The sequence below is a fragment of the Mesoplodon densirostris genome, chromosome 7, assembly GCF_025265405.1.
Source record: "Mesoplodon densirostris isolate mMesDen1 chromosome 7, mMesDen1 primary haplotype, whole genome shotgun sequence".
Classification (NCBI taxonomy): domain Eukaryota; kingdom Metazoa; phylum Chordata; class Mammalia; order Artiodactyla; family Ziphiidae; genus Mesoplodon; species Mesoplodon densirostris.
In genome coordinates this window covers 3071594-3078789 of record NC_082667.1, presented here as the reverse complement: position 1 = coordinate 3078789, position 7196 = coordinate 3071594, and the positions used below count along the sequence as shown (strand labels likewise).

The 7196-nt window shown below is 61.2% G+C and overlaps 1 protein-coding gene across 2 annotated transcripts in view; it reads left to right on the top strand.

Moving 5' to 3' along the window:
• The first annotated feature begins 274 nt into the window (after positions 1–274).
• The window catches only part of OSBPL5 (oxysterol binding protein like 5), a 68250-nt gene continuing 61328 nt past the window's right edge, over positions 275–7196 (top strand). For both annotated transcript variants that reach the window (XM_060105643.1, XM_060105642.1), the window contains exon 1: positions 275–347. The gene's annotated coding sequence lies outside the window, so the exon portion shown is untranslated. The remainder of the gene's footprint in view (positions 348–7196) is intronic.

Genomic DNA, 7196 nt, shown 5'->3' with positions numbered 1-7196 from the left:
ACTCACCACCGCTTGCTCACCCCGTTTCCGGAGGGACGAACGAGCGCTGGGCGCGCCGCAGTGCGCGGGAGCCCCAGAGCGCGCCAGGCAGAGGGCGGCGAGGCAAGGCCGCGCCAGGCAGGGACCGGGGTCCCGGCGCGCCCGCTCCGCTCGCCGATCCCGCCCGGGTTTTGCGGCCGCCGCGCCCTCCGTCCCTCCTCCCCGCCTCCTCTCCTCCCTCCTCCGCTCCCTCCCTCTGCGCCCGCGGTTGGATCAGTCTTCTGGCATTTCCTGCAGCCGGGCCGCGCCGCCAGCTGAGCCCCCGCGCGCCCGGCCCGGCCCGGCCCGGCCCGGCCCAGCTTCTCACGGTAGGAGCGCGGCGGGGGATGAGGAGCGGGTGGGGAGGGACCGGGGAGGGGGCGGGGAGGAGGCCGCGGCCCAGAGGGCCGGGAGCGTCCAGCGGGCCGCTGGGGGGCTGCTGAGGGGGCTGGGGGAGCCCCGCGCCGGAGTCCGCAGACCCCGGGGACTGGGGCGTAGCCCGGCCGACCCCAACAGTGGCCGGAGCTGGGGAGCCCCGACCCGGCCCGTCACTCGGGGAGCCCGGAGTGATGCGACTACGATCCCAGACACGGGCGGGCGGGTTGGAGCGCGGGTGGGGCCGGAGTGTGGGAAGCGGCGGGCAACCGGGCTCCCCAGTTTCGGGGCTTGAAGGAGCAGGGAGGGGAGGGAGGGTGGCTGGGTCCATCTGCGCGGAGTAGCCGGGTCTGTGTCCCCAGCTCAGCCCAGCCCCAGGGGATCTTGAAGGGGCAGGGTCTGCGGGAAGGGGACCTGCTGCTCTGGATGGGGTCTGGGATTAGCGTCTGGCCTTCCAGCTTGGGGCTTGGTCTGTGTCCACAGAGTGAGGGGCTGCGTGAGCTGAGGGGGAGGACCTCTGCTGTCACCCACCCCCCGGACCCTCCATCTCTAGGCCACTGAGCCCCTAAGGCAGGGAGCCTTGGAAATTGTTCAGGGGACATGAGTCTACTTGAGGGTACTGTGCACTTGAGGATTCCTGCGGGCCAAGGGAGGGTGGGACGTGGGGGTAGGGGGCTGTCAGCAGCCCTGGGGGCCAGCCGCTGCCACTTGGAGCCCCCAAGTTGGGCTGTGTGCTGTCGGAAGACCCTGGAATTGGGATTCTGAATGGCTCCTGGGGGTGTGGACAGGTCCCACCATGGGGAGGTGGGCTTCTCTGCCCCCGCTCATCCTGGGTCTGAGCCAGGCCCAGCTCAAGCAGCTGGTTGGATTTCTGCTCTTTTGCCATTTGGGGGTCTGTCTACACCAGAGATCTTTTATATGTGTGTCTGCCCGTCTGCCTGAGCCTTCAAGGTACCTTTCACAGGCCGACCCCTGTGATGTTCCCCCAGGCCAGGTCCAGGGGCAGGCCCGAGCTGTCACAGCCTGGGCCGTGGGCACAGCCTTTGGGTTGGATGTGTACGCCCTTGGATATGTGTGCGCCAGGTGGATCGGGGCCCCAGACAGCAGAAACCCTCCCCTCAACAATGGCAGGCCGAGTGGTTTGTCGGGTGGCTTTTACGCACTTTCTTGGCTGTGTGAGGCCTTGCCGCTCCTTGAACTTGACAGGCTTTGCAGGCAGCTGGCAGTTCAGGGGCGTCAGGCTTCAAGCTCCAGATCCGCAATCCCATTGTCTGCTTGCATGCGTGTGGGGCAGGGCCCGGGGTGCCAGGAGGGTAGGCACTGTGTGTGTCTGTCTGGTCTGTCTTGCCAGCTGTGTTTAGAGATGGTGACAAAGCAGATGGGCCAGGCAAAGGCCCTCGAGTCCGGGCCTCGTCCTGGGGAGGCTGCTGTGCAGATGTGGACCCATGGGCGGTGCTTCCTGGACGTCAGATGAAAGCCCCTCCTTCCTGGGCCCGGGGGTCAGGCTGGCCTGAGTTGGGCCAGGGATCAGCTAAGTCTCCAGAGGTTTGCTCCCGGCTCTTTCCAGAATGCCGACTGCAGCCTCTCCCCTAGAATGGTCCTTACTGTGCTCAGAAGTTCCGGGATCAGTTTCTCTCCTGAAATCTTTCTTCCTGGAAGCTCCCTGAGCTGTGATAGTCATCTGACAAACTGCACTTGGGGGTGGGAAGAAAGACTGCGTGACAGGCCAGTGGTTTGAAGATTGTGGTGTGTTTTTGGCAGCGTTGTTTGGGGGACTCGCACTTTCTGCTGATTCTGTGCTTAAGCCAGTGTGGGCGCGCATGCATGCATGCATGCATACACACACACACAATGCACAGGTGGACGAGAACTCACCCAAGGTGATGGAAGCGTGCTTGCCCCCTTCCCATTCATTCAGGGGACAGGTGTGCAGCCACAGCTGGGAAGCGGTGTAGCTCACGGTTACATGGGTGAGACCTGAACCCCAGGACTGGGGGCTGTTCAGGGGTGCATGGTGTGCGTCAAAAGGATCCCCGTCGTCTGAACTTGAAGGGAGGTGTCAAGTGCAGGTCCCACCGGGGGTCCACGGGTTGGGTGGAACCGCCTGGTGGCTCTCAGGAGGTAGAAGCCCAGGTAGGCACTGTGAGGGGTCGGGGGCCAGGGCTTGGGAGGCGCAGAAGGACGGTTACCAGGCGTGCCGCTCGCGGCTGTCACCAAGGAACAGAGTATTGCTGTCCGTGCCGGATTTGCCCCATGACGAGGGGCAAACCTCTCCCCAGGACGAGGCCCGGACTTGAGGGCCTTTGCCTGGCCCATCTGCTTTGTCACCATCTCTAAACACAGCTGGCAAGACAGACCAGACAGACACACTCAGTGCCGACCCTCCTGGCACCCCGGGCCCTGCCCCACACGCATGCAAGCAGACAATGGGATTACGGATCTGGAGCTTGAAGCCTTGATGCCCCTGAACTGCCAGCTGCCTGCAGGTTGAGGAAACAGAACTTATAATGGGGGATGAGCTCTCTGTGGGTTTATGGCTGGCCTTGGTGGCTCGGTAACCTTCACCAGCTCCCCAGCCGTGTGAGCAGATAAACTTCTCCAGGGGATGGTAGTGGTGGTTGAGGACAAAGGACTTGGATTTTGGATTATGTGTCCTCTTAGCATCACAGTTGCTCCAGGCAGGGCTCCTGTGTGCCCGTACGTGTGAAGTTGGCATATATTGGCATCTATGCTGAGGGCAGTGGGCACCCGCTGTGTGGTCAGGACCTGCCCCATTGAAGGCCAGGCTTGGATGGGACTGTATCTGGGGCACGAGGTCTCTAGCTTAGAGTTCTCTGTCCAGTGAGGTAGCTGGGGAATGAGCCGTCAAGGTTAAGAAATGCTGCAGGACCGAGATGTGGGGCTGCCTGGAAGTGCCCCAGCAATACCCAAGAAGGGAATCCCTGCGCCAGCATCACACACCCTTGGGATTCAGAGAGGGAGGCTCGAGGACCATTGGGAGGGGCCTCGGAACCACCGGGCCAGGCCCCTGGGGAGGTGCAGGGCCATCAGAGAATTGCCAAGGTTATCTGGGTCATCCAGCCAGTGAGAGACCGTCCCCACCACTCAGGATATGAGCCTGGTTGGCCCTCACCAAGGGACTCACAGGGCCTTTGTCGAAAACCTCAGAGCCAGTACTTTGCTGAACTCCCAAGCCCACCTCACACCCACTCTTCTCTCCAGACTGGCCTCTGCTCCTCACTGAAGCCTCCATTCAAAGGTGCTGGGTTTCATTTTCTTAGCACCGTGATCCATGCATTTCTGGAACCATCTCCATCCTGTATCTGTTCAGTCGAGCGGGCGGGCGCTGTTGGCACATGGGTCATCCTTCACTCATTGCCTGGATGTCTGCTCAGGGCTCTGTCCCCCGGTCCTGGCACACAGTGGATGCTCATGTGAAGCTGTAGAATTGTCTTCGCCTGGGATGCCCCATCCTGCATCTCCCTCGGGTCTGTGGACCTCACCAGCATTGACAGGCAGGACACCTGACCAGCCCGTGCCCTCTGTCCTAGGATAGATGGACCCAGCTTGCCCGCCTTCCCAGGGGTCTTGCCATTCCTGGATTAGAAGTATCGTGTGCAGAGTTCACTGGGCGAATGGAGGTGGCCTGTACTGTCCGGGCCTCTCTGGCCTTGGCTGGGATGAAGGGCTGCAGGGGGGTGTCCAGGTCTCACACGGAGCAGTGCTGCCCTTATCCCAATGAGAGGGATATTTTACAGGCTTAATGAGCACATCAGGAGGGGATTTGGGGCCGCCCTGTCCCACAGGCTGCTGACCCTTGTGACCAGCTGAGGGTCACTTTCTCTTGTCCAAGGCCAAGGAGGGGCGGAGACCGGGAGTAGGCAAATCCCCAGGAAGGCAGAGGGAGGGGGTGGCCCAGCAGGGACGGGCCAGGCTTCTGAACCAGGAGGGAGGGAGGCTGCCCGATCCTCGGCCAACAGTGGGCAGGGGCGGTGGCTGGCTTGGCCGCAGCCACCATGAACCCGTTTTCAGTGGCTTCCACTCGAGGAAAAGCAGTCCGCCAAGGGGAGGGATCACGCGGCCGTATTGATGTGCCCGCCTATTGGGGTGAATGTGGCGCAGGGGAGGTGGCTTAAAGGGCCAGGCCTGCGCGGCGGCGCAAGAGTGGGGAGGATGGGGCGGTGGGGGATTCGGTGCCCGCCTATTGGGGTGAATACGGCAGAGTCCATTAAAGGGCTGGGGGTCTCCCCGGGGTCTGTCACCGGGGCTGCGTCGAGGGTGCTAGGGCGGCTCCAGGTGGCTGTGTCCTCTCCCGCTTCCCCAGGAGGCCAGAGGGAGGGGCCGGAGGGTGAGCAGCTGGGATGGGAAGGCCGACTGCCTGCCCTGTAGGATGAACCTCCTCTCCACCCACCCCACTCAGGAGTCACCCAAATCCAGCCGGGGGGTGGGGGGGTGGGTGGAGCGGGGGAGTGCGCACTGTGTCTGAGGTCTGCAGACTTGAGGACCAAACGTTCTGGGTCAGAGAGACCAGGGACAGGCTTTTTGTTATTTACCGGTACGTTTACCGAATGTGTTTTTATCACTTTGCTGCTTTTGGAGACAAGAAGGTTCTCTGGACCGGGGGTGGGGCGGGCTTCATGGTCAGTCCTCAGCCGCCCTTGGGTCAACCCAGGGGTCGGGGGCCTTTGCAGGTCCTCCCATGGGCCCTGGGCTTGTGGGTTTCTCACCCCAGCCCCAGGAGACAGGGGATGGGGGGAACCCCACGCCTCCCAGTTGGAACCTAAAGGCCAGTGTGGCATCTGGTGCAGGGCTCTGAGAACGTGGTCAGGGGTGGCCGTGGACGGAGCCCCTGCCCGTTCAGGACGCCTCTGAGTCCACCTCTGCAGTGGCCCTGACCGAGGCCTTCTCTGGGTCAGCACTCAGCCACCCAGAGCGACAGGACAGGCTCTCCTGTGTAACCCTGTTCCCGAGGGGAGCCTGGATGCCCGCCGCCCCCTCTGCCGGCCCGGCCCGGGCTGAACTGAGCAGGCCCCTGGTGCCCTGGTACAGTCCTGGGGCTGGAGGACAGCGCAGAGGCTGGCCAGGGTCTCAGGGGCTGATGGTGTCAGGGATCATGGTGGATTTGGAGGCCAGGCCAAGGAAGCGGCTCAGGGATTCTTAACCCCAAGTCCTGGGGCCAGCAGTTTCTCTACCCACTAAAGCTCTGTTTCCCTATCTGTAATCCGGGCCCACAGTAGTCCCATGAGAAGTCACGAGACGGGTGACCATCGGCCCATGTTGGTACTCTGGGTTAGCTCCTTGTGGGTTAGGAACGAGACCTCCTTGTAAGCCTGAGGCCAGGCGCACGGTAGGGCCTGGGGGTGCTGGGGAGGGGAGGGGGAGCTGGGGCTTCACATTAACGCCCAAAGATGAGCTCAGGTGGAGTGAGAACCCCACCCCCAGGACTGAGAGCTCCAGCCCCCAGCTGACCTTTAGCATGTGCCCATCTCCTGGGCGGAAACTGACCCACAGAAAGGGGCCTCGGTCCTGATGCTTTGTTCTCTGGCTTCAGAGTGAGTGCAGAACTCTCACCTGAGCCCTCTCGTCTCTCCTCCCCAAACAAAGCTGAGGTTGAGGTCCAGGGGCTCACAGGGTCCACCCAGCTTCCATTAGAGAGGCAAGGAGACCGCAGCCCAGAACATGGCAGGATCACCGTGCTGTCCTCACGGGGCCTCCGTTTCCCCGTCCGCAAGGCTCCCCGACCCCTGACGTCCTGTGTTCCACATTCCTGTGCCCCCCAGACAGGTGGTGATGGGGCAGGAGCTGGGAGGGAAGGGGCGTCCAGAGCCCCAGCTCATTGCCCGAGGCCCAGGTTCTCTGGAGGGCTCAGGTCCCCAGCCCCTGCCCTTCCAGCTGTTTTACAGCCTGAAGCGACACAGCAAGTTTTTGGTGGTTTTTTTTTTTTTTTTTGAATTTCCTTTTATTTATTTTTTATACAGCAGGTTCTTATTAGTTATCTATTTTATACACATCAGTGTATACATGTCAATCCCGATCTCCCAATTCATCCCACCCCACCACTTTCGCCCCTGGGTGTCCATACGTTTGTTCTCTACATCTGTGTGTCTATTTCTGCCCTGCAAACCGGTTCATCTGTACCATTTTTCTAGGTTCCACATATATGCGTTTATTTACGATATTTTTCTCTTTCTAACTTAACTCATTCTGTGTGACAGTATCTAGCTCCATCCACGTCTCACAGCAAGTTTTATACCGAAAAAAGTTTCCACCAATTTTTAAAAGTGTGAAAGCCACAGGAATTCTCTGGCGGTCCAATGGTTAGGACTCCACGCTCTCACTGCTGGGGCCACAGTTCAATCCCTTTTCGGGGAACAAAGATCCTGCAAGCCACGCAGCGCAGCCAAAAAAAAAAAAAAGGGTGAAAGCCACAGACTGATGGTTGGAAAACTCTCCCCCTCTCCCTCAGGCACCACACATGACTTCCTGTCACCGAAGCGGCTGCTTGCTGCTGGTCCCTCACCCCTGCCTCCCTGCAGTCCGCCCACATGGGCCACCCGGCGTGAGCCCTTTGTAGATCCTGGGGCCACTTCTGACACCCTCCACCCCCTTCTCCTGGAGCAGAGAGAGAGCAGCCCACTTTGAAGGAGCCCTCGCCCACTCCAGCCCACCCACACTGTTTCTGCTTTGGGCTCCTGCGACAGAGCACAGGTGGTCCCTGCTCTGAGGCCTCCATGCTGCCTCTCGACTGCAGCTGCCCCTGAAGGGCAGGACTCCTGGAAGGGCAGAACCCAAAGGGTAGGACC